Raw genomic sequence first — 14,960 nt, forward strand, 5'->3', positions numbered from 1 at the left:
CCTGGCCGCCGTGTCCTTTACTGCGGCTTCGCGGTGGTCTTTCCCCTCCCCCCCCCCCCCCCCCTTCTGTGTGTGTCTCGCGGGGCGAGCTCGCGGCCGGGCACGTGTCCCGGCTGATGGAGCGGGACGGAGGGAGGCGGACTCGCGCTGCGGGGCCGCGGGGAGGGAAGGAGCGAGGCGGGCTCGCGCGCGTGGCGACCGTTGGCGTCCGTCGAGAGCAGAGGGGGTTTGGGGAGAGGGAAAAAAAAACCCTTTTTTTTTGCAGCCCATTTACCTCAGTCACTCTGATTTGTGCTGCATTAAAATAAAAAAAAAACATTCCCTGCAACGCTTTTTTAAATAATGTATAAAAGGATTTTAAAAATGTTTAAACGGAGCGAAGATGAGGCGGGAGGCTCGGTCTGCGTCGGTGCGGCTCCGAACTGGAACCGCATTCCTTCTTGAGGTATGGGCTCGAAATTGTTTTGTTTGCACATTATTGTTATTTAGTGCGATGTAATTCTTTAATCCCCCATATATATTCTCGCGTTCTGTTTTCATAAAAAGTTGGGGGTTTCCTTTACAACCGAGTGAGAAGCGAGGCCTCTTGCACTGCGGTAATTGTATATAATCCCCTCCCCCTCGAGCTATGCATTTACTTTAATTAATATATATAGATTTTGAGAATGTTTTGAAATGAACCTTTTTGTGTGTGTGTGTGGAGGTTTGCAGGTCGCTCTCACGGAGGACAATCCGTGCTATCAGAAACTGGGCGGGGGTTGCCCTTGATGATCAGGAGGGAGGTTTGGGGCGGGGGGGAGAACATGATGATCTGCTGAGAAGAGATGGAGAGCTGCGACCTTTATTTTGTCTGTGGGGGGGGGGGGGGGGGGGGATAAGTCTTCTGTTCCGCCAAGCCGTGGATTTTTGCTGACCAGTACACTGGCTGAGGTAGTAGTTTGTGTTGTTGGAAGGGTCTGTGACACTGCCCAGTATGGAGATAACTGCGCAAGCTACTGCCTTGCTAGTGCTGGTGATCACTCCGCCGAGACATCCTTGCATTTTTCTCTTTTCTCTTCTTTCCCCCCCCCCCCCCTTCAAATAAAAAAAAGATTGAATCTGCAATTTTTTCTTTGTGTCTGAACACTTTTTACGTTGAAAATTGAGATTGCACAGGACATTTGCAACACGAGTTGATTTATGCAGGTGATTGAGTTTCTAGCATATTTAAAAATTAAACTCGTGTGTGTGTGTGTGTGTATATAAAAATAAAAGTGCGTTTTACGTGTATAACATTGTTTTTTTTTAATAATATACACATACACAATGTTTGACTGTTTAGAGGCCTAAATTTGACCCTGCATTATTATGTAAAATCCCAGTCATGGGTTCCTGTTTTAATTGGAGCATAAAGGGTTGAATAAGTCCTTTTCAATATTTTATCTAACCTGCAAAACTTATGTTTGCACATTATGTAATTTATTTTAGCTTTGAAATATGCATCGAGATAAAGATTTATGTAATTGCAAACAAAAAAAATATTTTAATCAATGTAGAACACAGCAAAGAGCAGAAGTGTTACTTTGGCCCAAGCATATTTTAGATATGAATGTGTTTTGGGGAGAGGAAAGAAACAAGAGGGGATTCATGTTTGCTATTTTTTTTCACTGTTCGGACTGCTTTCCTTTGCCTAATTTAATATTTTAAATAGATGGTTATTTTCTATCCAGTCTTGCAGTGCAGTAACAACATTGACCACAATTCTGAGTGAGGGAGGGAACCAAACTAAATGGCAATTATATTGTCAGATACTGTCATAACTCACTTGACCTGGTCTGTGTTCAGGCTGCAAAGTATGATCTCAAAATCTGATTTTCTTTTGCTGCTGTGTTCATAGTTTATTCCCTTGGGATTAAATATCTAATTTGTATGTAGCAAATGTATTTCTATTTCCTTTTTCTCTAATTAAAGTGGTTTAAATAAATACTACACCATGTGATTTTTTTTTTTGTGTGCAACTAAATTGATCTCTGAAACGTGGTTACACTCTAAAGAAACAATATGCCACAGATCTGCTTCAACAATTGTACCATACGTGTTTGCCTGGCACAGGTAGCTGGGTTAGCGAGGGAGATCAGAATGCTGGCTATAGACAATGGACCACTAGACAAATGGTTGTGACCTACTTGCAGATTTCCAGGTGCTGTGTATGAATTTGACATGCAATTGTGTGTTATATGTATTCATGGCTGTCTGTTATAGTAAACACTTACAAGAATGCTCAGATTGGGATGATATGGTTGGAAGCATCAAAATTGAATCTGTGTATGACAGTTTTTCTTGTGGAAAAAGTGCACAACCTGAACACTTGTGAAAATGAAGCTGATTGGCCTGACTTGACACAATAGTCACTGGAAGGGGTATTAAAGAACGATGACCTTTTGGAATCACCTTCAAGCAACTAATCTACCTCTGTATGCAAAAGAACCACTAGTCGCTATAGTTTACTGAATTTTTTGATCTTAATATCCTCTTACAATTCACAATTGATGTGGGTAAAAAATGTTTAGGGAATTCACTGATCTGAACGAAGTGGGTGGATCTCGGTAATTTGAAGCACTGTCCTCTTCCCAAAGACAATTTTCTTAAAATAGACTTGGATTTCAAGTTGAAACTCTTGAGGTTTACGTTTATATAATAGGCTATGTAGGTTGTCATTTTAAAATATAATCCTACAGTATCCTGTGGTTTGATTTTTATAGGAAAGTGTATTTCCCAGCAAATACCTACTATATTGTCAGGGGGATGTACCTGTCCACTGCTCTCTTCAGAGGCTGGAGTGAAAGACATAATGGTGAGCATGTCTTCATTTAACCAAGTACAGCTTATGAAGCTGGATCAGGCTAGGTATAGGGAAATAGCTACAGTAACCACAGTTGCTGGAATGCAGACAGCTGTATTTTTAATTGCAGTTCTAAGAAGCTGCCAGCTAAGTCAATTGCATAATTATCTCTGAAAATATACTTTTGTACAGTATATAAAATACTGTAACCTGATCGTGCTTCCTGAAATATTTAACCTCTTCATACATGTGTAATTCACTGCACTGCCACTGAATTTAAAAATTCAGGTTGATTAGTTGGACTGGGGTAGATGATTATGCCAGTCCAAGGTCTTGGAGAACAACTGATACACACAGCAAGGAGTTGAAAGTTAATACTTTACTTTAAAAAAAAAAATGGGGCAGGAAGAACCCTTGGTTACTAAACATCTAAAAGGCATATATTTTCTTTAGATACAACTTAAAGTGTGTGTGGGGGGGGAGGGGGGGGAAGTTGATACAATATACATAGATGACCTGGAAGAGGGGACAGAGTGTAGTGTAACAAAATTTGCAGATGACATAAAGATTAGTGGGAAAGCGGGTTGTGTAGAGGACACAGGCTGCAAAGAGATTTAGATAGGTTAAGCGAATGTGCTAAGATTTGGCAGATGGAATACAATGTCGGAAAATGTGAGGTCATCCACCTGGGGGAGGGGGGGGACAAATCAGTAAAAGGGAATATTATTTGAATGGGGAGAAATTGCAACATGCTGCAGTGCAGAGGGACCTGGGGGTCGTTGTGCCTGAAACTCTTTGAGTCTACCTGTAAAACATTAAACCGTGCCACCCGACCTGGATGACACACCAGACATTTACAAGGCCCTTTTTTTTTTTGGGCACTAAAATCACATTTTTCCCAGTGTCCCCTATAAAAGGGAAGGGGGACACTAAAAGCACCGGCAATTAAAACAAATTAAACTTTAAAACATAAAATCAAATTAAAATTTGGTTGCCGGGCGTGATGATGCACTCCGGTGCCCACCTCTCGCGGAAGGCCGCGAGCGTACCGGTGGACACCGCGTGCTCCATCTCCAGGGACACCCTGGACCGGATGGAAGAGAGGCAGGCAATCAGGTTGAACGACCGCCGGCTGATGGCACCCTTGGCCGTGCCCAGGAGCAGTCCTACGAGGAGGCCCTCGGACCTACTCGCTCTCCTCCGCACAGGGTGCCCAAAGATCAGGAGAGTGGGACTGAAGTGCAGCCAGAATTTCAGGAGCAGCCTTGTGCCTGAACCCCAAAAAGTTAGTTTGCAGGTAATCAGGAAGGCGAATGGAATGTTGGCCTTCATTGCGAGAGGGATGGAGTACAAAAGCAGGGAGGTCCTGTATAGGGTATTGGTGAGACAGCACCTGGAGTACTGCGTGCAATTTTGGTCACCTTACCTAAGGAAGGATATACTGGCTTTGGAGGGGGTACAGAGACGATTCACTAGGCTGATTCCGGAGATGAGGGGGTTTACCTTATGATGATAGATTGAGTAGACTGGGTCTTTACTCGTTGGAGTTCAGAAGGATGAGGGGTGATCTTACAGAAACATTTAAAATAATGAAAGGGATAGACAAGATAGAGGCAGAGAGATTGTTTACACTGGTCAGGGAGACTAGAACTAGGGGGCACAGCCTCAAAATACGGGGGAGCCAATTTAAAACTGAGTTGAGAAGGAATTTCTTCTTCCAGAGGGTTGTGAATCTGTGGAATTCTCTGCCCAAGGAAGGAGTTGAGGCTAGCTCATTGAATGTATTCAAATCACAGATAGATTTTTAACCAATAAAGGAATTAAGGGTTATGGGGACCGGACGGGTAAATGGAGCTGAGTCCACAGCCAGATCAGTCATGATCTTGTTGAATGGCGGAGCAGGCTCGATGGCCTACTCGTGTTCTTGATTCTTACATTCTTAAATTCCTCGTGCTGCGATGGAAGAAATTTCTAATAGGCCATCTCACTGGACCCTCTTATTTTCTCCCCCCGAGTTCCAGTTTTGTGGCAATTAGGAAGCTAGTAGCTTTTATTCTACACCCTTCCAGCAGTGAATTTAACAGTATTTCAGGCATAACCTGAACAATGATCTATCAAGTGCTAGGATTACCTCCTTTGATCTGTAATTTTTATACAGCCCAGCATTCAATTTCCAATCATGACACTGTCAGACATTGGCTTGATGTTTTGAAGGATCCATCTATTATGACATGCTTTCGTGCTGCGTGTCAGTACTTCCCTACAAATCCTATAATCCCAATGCTTATTTAGTATCCCTAAATGTGTGACTTTACACTTATCTACGTTAAACTCTGCCAATTACCTACCCAGCTCTAAGATGAAATGACCGACACATTCCAGATCACTTGTTTAGAAAAAAAAGCTGAATGCCAAACCCTACACATCACACAATCGCAGCCAAAATACTTACCATTTATAGACTTGTTTCCTGTCATCCTGCCACAATTTGATCCATCTTTGTATGCTACAATCAGTACTGTGCCTACCTATTTGTTTTGAGTTTTCTGTGATGTCTTCTATAAAGCTTTACTAAAATCCAAGTAAACCACAAGAGCAAAAAATATAGCAGGTTATAGTGCCTATCGTGTTTGTGCCAATTTGGTTAATTATTGACAAGGACTGACCATTCACATAACATGTCAAGACTTGCTGTTTGTAAGCTGTTCGCCTTGCCCCATCTTTTAAAGTAATGGAAAATAATTACAGACACTACTATTTTAGTGCTTTGAATGAAAAGTAACTTTACAGCACAATATGTTTTTGAGTTGATTCTTCACAGGAAAAGCATTTTTTATTGAAGCAGACATATGTAGGTTTTCTAGATACACGCCTCTCATTTCCTTTAATCCTCTTGGGAATTCTTTTTTTTACTCCTAATGGGCAGAGAGTGAATGAATACATTGCCCCCATCCATTTTGTCACGACTGAGTAAAATAATTATGCAGTCCTTGCAGCTGACAGGAAAGCTTGTACATAAGAAATAGGAGTAGACTATTTGGCTCCTTTAGCCTGCTCTGCCATTCAATAAGATCATGGTTGATCTGATCATGGACTCGGCCCCATTTCCCTACCCGCTTCCCATAACCCTTTATTTTGTTGCTCAAAAATCTGCTATCTCCACCTTAAATATATGCAATGACCCAGCCTCCACAGCTCTCTGGGGAAGAGAATACCACAGATTTACAACCCTCAGAAGAAATTTCTCATCTCAGTTTTAAATGGGCGGCCCCTTATTCTAAGACTGTGTCTCCGAGTTTTAGTTTCTCCGATGAATGGAAATATCCTCTCTGCATCCACCTTGTCGAGCCCCCTCATTATCTTACAAGTTTCAATAAGATCACCTCATTCTTCTGAGTATAGGCTCAACCTATCTTCATAAGTCAACCCCCTCATCTCTGGAATTAACCTAGTGAACCTTCTCTGAACAGCCTCCAATGCAAGTATATCCTTCCTTAAATATGGAGACCAAAACTGTACACAGTATTCCAGGTGTGACCTCACCAATACCCTGTACAGTTGTAGCAGGACTTCTCTGCTTTTATACTCTTATTTCCTCGCCCCTGCAATAAAGGCCAACATTCCATTTGCCTTCCTGATTACTTGCTGTACCTGCATACTAACTTTTTGTGTTTCATGCACAAGGACCCCCAGGTCTCTGTACTGCAGCACTTTGCAATTTTTCTCCGTTTAAATTATAATTTGCTTTTCTAGTTCTGCCAAAGTGGATAACCTCACATTTTCCCACATTATACTCCATCTGCCAATTTTTTGCCCACTCATTTAACCTTTGCAGATTTTTTGTGTCCTCATCATTTGCTTTCCCACCCATCTTTGTATCATCAGCAAACTTGACTACATTACACTCAGTCCCTTCATTCAAGTCATTAATATAGATTGTAAATAGTTGATCCCTGCGCCAGCCCACTAGTCACTGCTAACCGGAAAATGACCCATTTATTCTGACACTCTGTTTTCTGTTAGTTAACCAAGTTGGTAGACTGTAAAGGTATCCTGCCCATCCGGAATGCATTTTGGTTGGCTGCCTCATTTGTCAAGTTGTGGGCTTGCTCATCCAGCCCAATCTATATTGAGAGTTTTTTGGCATACCTGTTTGCTTGTCCATCCCAGCATTTGCTGGTCCACATGCTTGCTCACCCAGCTGGAGTACCCCAAAGCACAATCCCATGAGTGTTGCCACACCTCATGATTACTTCCAAATCTTAGCTTCCCATTTCTTTCCAAGGTGAAGCTCCGATACGCCAATCCCCTGCTTTATCAGTAGTAGTCTCAACTCTCTGAACTACTTGTAGCAGCAGCTCTCTAACCGTCACTTCTCATTTGATGTTAATCACATTCTGCATACCTGAGGCCTTAGCAAGGTAAGCAATTTTTTGAGTGCACAGCAAAGCAATATGAGGTATAAATGGAGATAGACAATAGATGGAATGAAGTAAAGATTCATATCGTCAGTAATCAAAAGTGTTATTGGTCTAAAAAGAAAATGGTAGAGGACAAGCATGGTGAGATTTAGATTGGGAAAGAAGCAGAGGTAGTTGCCAGACCAGATTTCCATGTGCAATGCCAAAGGAGATCGACAACATTATAGTGCGTTGTATTACATGGTGATTATAAAACAGTATCCACTGATTTAGTGAGCAACACCATGTGGAATCTGTTATACAGGCAAAGAGAAACAAATTAAATTATCAAGGAATATAAAAATAAATAGTGATGTATTCTGCAGATATAAATAACAAGAACATTCAGGTAAGGGCCACAATGATACTCTGGTAATGACAGCAAAGTAGCAAAAATATTAAATAATTACTTTGCCTCAGTATTTATGTAGTCTAACTTGGGCATGTCTTGAGAAGAGATTAAAAAATATATAAAGACAATTAAGAAAGAAAAGAATGAGATAATTGATTAACTAAACATAGGATAAAACTCCTGGTTCAGATGGATTGCATTGTCCCATATTAAGAAGTTGGGGAAGAGATAGCAGAGGCACTATTACATACACACATATATATTATATATATATATATAAAGGGAATAGCCAGAGGACTGGTGGACAGTTAATGTGATTACTATATTTAAAAAGGGAGATAGAATAAGTCAGGGACCGAGAGTCCAATTAGCTTAAGAGTCGTTGATAGGAAAGATAATGGCCTGTTTCTGTGTTGTAAATACTATGTACTCTACAAGGCATCTGTGTATCTCAGTGAATCGGATTAAAGAATTGTTAATGAATGGCGCAGTCTAAACCAGGAAATTAAGTTAGAATAGTGAATTCAATGTCACATCAGGTACAGAAAGCAAAATAAAGAGGGAATGAAAATTGGATTAAGAGAGAAAAAGACAAATTGAAAGTTTTTTAAAAAAACTTAAATTTAAAAAAAAAATCTCCCAACAATTAATATCTGAAGGAATGAGACTCTACGTGTAAAAGTTAATGTTCAGTGCCAGAGAGGTTGTTTTGCAATAACTAAAACCTATCTCAATGTTAAAAGGGGTACTTGGACTGAAATGAACAAGCCCTAACTTTCTCTGGCGAGTTTAGTTTGCACTTACCATGCTAGTACAGGAATTAGATATCATTTACAGCATAGAAACAGGCTATTCAGCCCAACTGGTCGATGCCGGTGTTTATGCTCCACATGTGCCACCTCTTACCTTCATCTGACCCTATCCACATATCCTATTCCTTTCTCCTTCATGTACTTCTCCAGCTTTCCCTTAAATTTATGCTATTCACCTCAACTACTCAGGTTCCACATTCTTACCATTCTCTGGGCAAAAAAAGTTTCTCCTGATTTCCTTATTGAATTTATTCGTGAATATCTTATATTTGCAGCCTCTAGTTTTAGACTCCCCATAAATGAAAACATCTCTACACCTACTTTTCATAATTTTAAAGAACTCTTATCAGGTCACCTCTCAGTCTTCTCTTTTCTAGAGAAAAGAGCCCCAGTCTGTTCAGTCTCTTTGCCTCCTTGCCCATAACTTCACACTGTTCAATGCATTTGAATGGTGAGTCAGACAGTGCGATGCCGTTTTCAGGAAGCTAACGACGGAGAGGCGCATCTCGGATAGTAATTTCCAAATTTTTCCTTTTAGCTACATATCTGCCCTCACCTGAAGTTGCTGTGCAATTTGTACATAAATAAGGGTGAGCATTGTTTGCCAATAGATTACCCCTAATCCCATGATTCCTAATTTTGTGGAATAACCTCTTGTGTGGCGCCTCTACGTGGTATCAGAAAACGGCTGAGCACACTGGATACAGCAACGGCTATGGGCCCTGACAACATCCTGGCTGTTGTGCTGAAGACTTATGCTCCAGAACTAGCCAAGCTGTTCCTGTACAGCTACAACACTGGCATCTATCCGACAATGTGGAAAACTGCCCAGATATGTCCTGCCCACAAACAGCAGGACAAATCCAATCCGGCCAATTACTGCCTCATCAGTCTACTCTCAATCATCAGCAAAGTGATGGAAGATGTCGTCAATCCTATCAAACGGCACTTACCAATACCCTGCTCACCGATGCTCAGTTTGGGTTCTGCCATGACCACTTGGCTCGAAACCTTATGACATCCTTGGTCCAACCATGAACAAAAGAGCTGAATTCTAGAGGTGAGATAAGAGTGACTGCCCTTGACATGAAGACAGCATTTGATCGAGTGTGGCATCAAGGAGCCCTAATAAAGCTGAGGTCAATGGGAATTGGGGAAAGTGCTCCACTGGCTGGAGTCATACCTAGCACAAAGGAAGATAGTTGTGGTTGGAGGTCAGTCATCCCAGCCCAAGGACATCGCTGAGGAGTTCCTCATGGCAGTATCCTAGGCCCAACCATCTTCAGCTGCTTCAACAATGATCTTCCCTCCATCATTAGGTCAGAAGTGGGGATGTTCGCTGCCATTCATAACTCAGATAATGGAGCAGTCCATGCCCGTATGCAGCAAGACCTGGACAACATTTAGGCTTGAGCTGATAAGTGACACATAACATTCGTGCCATACAAGTGCCAGGCAATGACCATCTCCAACAAGCGAGAGTCAAACCACCGCCCCTTTATATTCAACCGCATTACCATCACTGAATCCCACACCATCAACATCCTGGGGTCACCATTGACTAGAAACTTAACTGGACCAGCCAAATAAATACTGTGGCTACAAGAGCATGTCAGAGGCTGGGTATTGTGCAGTGAGAATCTCACCTCCTGACTCCCCAAAGCCTTTGCACCATCTACAAGGCACATTTAAAACTGAGATGAGGAGGAATTTCTTCTCTGAGGGTTGTAAATCTATGGAATTCTCTGCCCCAGAGAGTTGTGGATCCTGAATCATTGAATATATTTAAGGTGGAGATAGACAGATTTTTGAGGGATAAGGGAATAAAGGGTTATGTGGAGTGGGCAGGGAAGTGGAGCTGAGTCCATGATCAGATCAGCCATGATCTTATTAAATGATGGAGCAGGCTCGAGCAGCCAGTTGGCCTACTCCTTCTCCTATTTCTTATGTTCTTATGTTAAGTCAGGAGTGTGATGGAATATTCTCCACTTGCCTGGATGAATGCAGCTCCAACAGCACTCAGGAAGCTTGACACCATCCAGGATAAAGCAGCCCGCTTGATTGGCACACCATCCACCACCTTAAACATTCACTCCGTCCATCACCGACGTACCGTGACTGCAGTGTCTACAAGATGCACTGCAGAAACTCGCCAAGGCTTCTTCGGCAGCACCTCCCAAACTCGTGACCTCAACCACCTAGAAGGACAAAGGCAGTAGATGCATGGGAACACCACCACCTCCATGTTCCCCTCCAAGTCCCTCACCATTCTAACTTGGACGTACATCACCGTTCCTTCATCGTCGCTGGGTCAAAATCCTGGAACTCCCTCTCTAACAGCACTGTGGGAGTACCTTCGCCACACGGACTGCAGCAGTTCAAGAAGGTGGCTCACTACCATCTTCTCCAGGGCAATTAAGGATGGGCAATAAATGCTGGCCTTGCCAGCGACGCCCACATCCCATGAATAAATTTAAAAAACCTTATCGAATGCTTTTTGCATTATGTGCGACATATCGTTATGATATGCACAGATAAATTGAACCACTTGCACAAACTAGTCTAGGTTGGTATATTATTTGCCCATATGCTGTTACATCTGTGTGGTGAAGGGAAATATAAACTTTGTTGAGCTTTGCTATGCTGTCAAATAATGCTATCTTCAGTTATATAGACTAAATTTATGAGTGTATTCCTGCAAATGATAAAGCCAGATAGTCTCAAATGTGTAGCTGAATTCCCAGCATTTTCATTGAAATAAATTCAAAAAAATAGGTAGCAGTTGCCTCCTCTCTCCCTCCAACCACCAAAATGGACTCATCCCTTTTCTCTCGATCCAGAAGTTGGCATAAATTATGTTTGCACTAAAGGGATAATTCAGCCAACCTAATTTACATTGTATTTGAATAAAAGATAGGTTGCTTTCTTAGTAAAACATGGATGTGCATTGTATTAGTATAAATTATAGCAATTTAGGAATCATTAGAGGATTTGATGTACTCTGTTTCCAAATTACAAATGTTTTTGAGTAACAACTTTTGTGGGGGTTTTTTACTTGTTACCCATAATTTATATTAAAATGGTCTTAATTCCGCTATGCATCTTACACATCAGGCATCACATTTCAAAGTGTTATTTACAAGTGCAAAACAATCTTAAAAAAATAAAGAAAAAGTTAGTCATTGTCTTACAGCCTGAAATTTACAGGCAGTTACATAGAAAATAGGTGCAGGAGTAGGCCATTCGGCCCTTCGAGCCTGCACCGCCATCCAATGAGTTCATGGCTGAACATGCAACTTCAGTACCCCATTCCTGCTTTCTTGCCATACCCTTTGATCCCCCTAGTAGTAAGGACTACATCGAACTCCTTTTTGAATATATTTAGTGAATTGGCCTCAACAACTTTCTGTGGTAGAGAATTCCACAGGTTCACCACTCTGGGTGAAGAAGTTTCTCCTCATCTCGGTCCTAAATGGCTTACCCCTTATCCTTAGACTGTGACCCCTGGTTCTGGACTTCCCCAACATTGGGAACATTCTTCCTTCATCTAACCTGTCTAAACCCGTCAGAATTTTAAACGTTTCTATGAGATCCCCTCTCATTCTTCTGAACTCCAGTGAATACAAGCCCAGTTGATCCAGGCTTTCTTGATATGTCAGTCCCGCCATCCCGGGAATCAGTCTGGTGAACCTTCGCTGCACTCCCTCAATAGCAAGAATGTCCTTCCTCAAGTTAGGAGACCAAAACTGTACACAATACTTCAGGTGTGGCCTCACCAAGGCCCTGTACAATTGTAGTAACACCTCCCTGCCCCTGTACTCAAATCCCCTCGCTATGAAGGCCAACATGCCATTTGCTTTCTTAACCGCCTGCTGTACCTGCATGTCAACCTTCAATGACTGATGTAGCATGACACCCAGGTCTCGTTGCACCTCCCCTTTTCCTAATCTGTCACCATTCAGGTAATTGTCTCACTTTTTACAACCAAAGTGGATAACCTCACATTTATCCACATTATACTTCTTCTGCCATCATTTACCCATTCACCTAACCTATCCAAGTCACTCTGCAGCCTCATAGCATCCTCCTCGCAGCTTACACTGCTACCCAACTTAGTGTCATCTGCAAATTTGGAGATACTACATTTAATCCCCTCATCTAAATCATTAATGTACAATGTAAACAGCTGGGGCCCCAGCACAGAACTTTGCAGTACCCCACTAGTCACTGCCTGCCATTCTGAAAAGTACCCATTTACTCCTACTCTTTGCTTCCTGTCTGCCAACCAGTTCTCAATCCACGTCAGCACACTACCCCCAATCCCATGTGCTTTAACTTTGCACATTAATCTCTTGTGTGGGACCTTGTCAAAAGCCTTCTGAAAGTCCAAATACACCACATCAACTGGTTCGCCCTTGTCCACTCTACTGGAAACATCCTCAAAAAATTCCAGAAGATTTGTCAAGCATGATTTCCCTTTCACAAATCCATGCTGACTTGGACCTATCATGTCATCTCTTTCCAAATGCACTGCTATGACATCCTTAATAATTGATTCCATCATCTTACCCACTACTGATGTCAGGCAGACCGGTCTATAATTCCGTTTTCTCTCTCCCTCCTTTTTTAAAAAGTGGGGTTACATTGGCTACCCTCCACTCCATAGGAACTGATCCAGAGCCTATGGAATGTTGGAAAATGACTGTCAATGCATCCGCTATTTCCAAGGCCACCTCCTTAAGTACTCTGGGATGCAGTCCATCAGGCCCTGGGGATTTATCGGCCTTCAATCCCATCAATTTTCCCAACACAATTTCCCAACTAATAAGGATTTCCCTCAGTTCCTCCTCCTTACTAGACCCTCTGACCCCTTTTATATCCGGAAGGTTGTTTGTGTCCTCCTTAGTGAATACCGAACCAAAGTACTTGTTCAAGTGGTCTGCCATTTCTTTGTTCCCCGTTATGACTTCCCCTGATTCTGACTGCAGGGGACCTATGTTTGTCTTTACTAACCTTTTTCTCTTTACATATCTATAGAAGCTTTTGCAGTCCGTCTTAATGTTCCCTGCAAGCTTCCTCTCGTACTCTATTTTCCCTGCCCTAATCAAACCCTTTGTCCTCCTCTGCTGAGTTCTAAATTTCTCCCAGTCCCCGGGTTCGCTGCTATTTCTGGCCAACTGCTCTTTGATTGGCCTTAGCAGTTTAGAAGTAGCTACAGTTATTTGGATTTGTTATACTATTAAGAACAGTAGCCTTAAAATGACTGACCAAATTAGCAGTCAAACATTTTCACCATGCTTCAAATCCCAGGCTACCTATGAACAACACCACAAAAAAAATCCACTCGTGGATTTTCCGATGTTTCAATTTATTGTGGACCAGTCACAAATGTGTGGGTTTGGGAATAAAACTTCAGCTTTTCAGTATTCACAAAGAAACCGGTACCACTTGTTATGATTTAATCTTGAAACTGTTCAAACGATTATATTTGAAAGCTCGGCCTACTAACATTTTAAAAATTCAGATACTGATTTAACTCTGGGTACCTACTTAGGCCTTAATTTTGGCCCAGCCCATTTTTCGGCGCACTTACCGGAGTTACGCCGCTTTTCTCCATTCCGAAGTGCGGCGAAAAATTTCCTTCCCACTTTGGCCACTGTCCGGCCTGTTGCTCGAACGGCAATTTCACTAGTCGTGTGACTAGTAGTTGCCTGCGACGGTTCTTGAGTTAAATACCAAATAACACACTAGACAATGGCGGTACCGTTAATGTTCGTTTAATACAGAAGAAGTACAAGACTCACCACTTATACTTTATAGTTACCCAATAGGTCCACGGATGATCAGTTTGACCGAACACTGTTCCGTCAAGGGTCTCTTCCCTGGCACCTACTTCTGCCGAGTGTTGCTCCTAGGTTCTCGTTATGGACTGACCGAACCTGTCTATCTTTATACCCTCCTTCTCACGCAATATTCCTGTTCCTACTAAGGCCTTAATTTTGGCCCAGCCCATCTTTTGGCGCACTTACCGGAGTTGCGCCGCTTTTGTCCATTCCCAAGTGCGCAGAAAAATTTCCTTCCCACTTTGGCCACTGTCCAGCCTCTTCCCTGTGGTCGCCCAGAGTGGCCATTTGAGTCGGGGGTCGAACCAGCGTTCTGTGCCGAAAACTGTGCTGGGACGTCTGCACATGCACAGTGGAGTTTCCGCACATGTGCAGTAGCTCCTCGCCTCCAGCCGCACCGTGTGCTTGCTGCAGCCACTCTGTGGAACCAGATGCCGGCCAGTGGAATCGCTCCTCGCCCCCAGCCTCTCCGTGTACTTGCTGCAAGCCGCTCTGTGGGACCCGATGCCGGCTAGTGGAATCGCTCCTCGCCCCCAGCCTCTCCGTGTGCTTGCTGCAGCCACTCTGTGGGACTCAATGCTGGCCAGTTGAATTGCTCCCGCCCCTAGCCCAGGTCGAGTGATCTCTTAGAAATCTCACTGGGAGGCCACTTGGCCAGGGCTAGGGGCGGGC

General features: G+C 42.8%; 1 long non-coding RNA gene across 2 annotated transcripts in view; it reads left to right on the forward strand.

The window, feature by feature from the left end:
- The first annotated feature begins 211 nt into the window (after positions 1-211).
- The window catches only part of LOC139280668 (uncharacterized), a 237,155-nt gene continuing 222,406 nt past the window's right edge, over positions 212-14,960 (forward strand). For both annotated transcript variants that reach the window (XR_011596736.1, XR_011596737.1), the window contains exons 1-2: positions 212-445; positions 2,742-2,833. This is a non-coding gene — a long non-coding RNA (uncharacterized lncRNA). The remainder of the gene's footprint in view (positions 446-2,741; positions 2,834-14,960) is intronic.

This window comes from Pristiophorus japonicus, chromosome 15, assembly GCF_044704955.1.
Source record: "Pristiophorus japonicus isolate sPriJap1 chromosome 15, sPriJap1.hap1, whole genome shotgun sequence".
In the NCBI taxonomy this organism is placed as follows: domain Eukaryota; kingdom Metazoa; phylum Chordata; class Chondrichthyes; family Pristiophoridae; genus Pristiophorus; species Pristiophorus japonicus.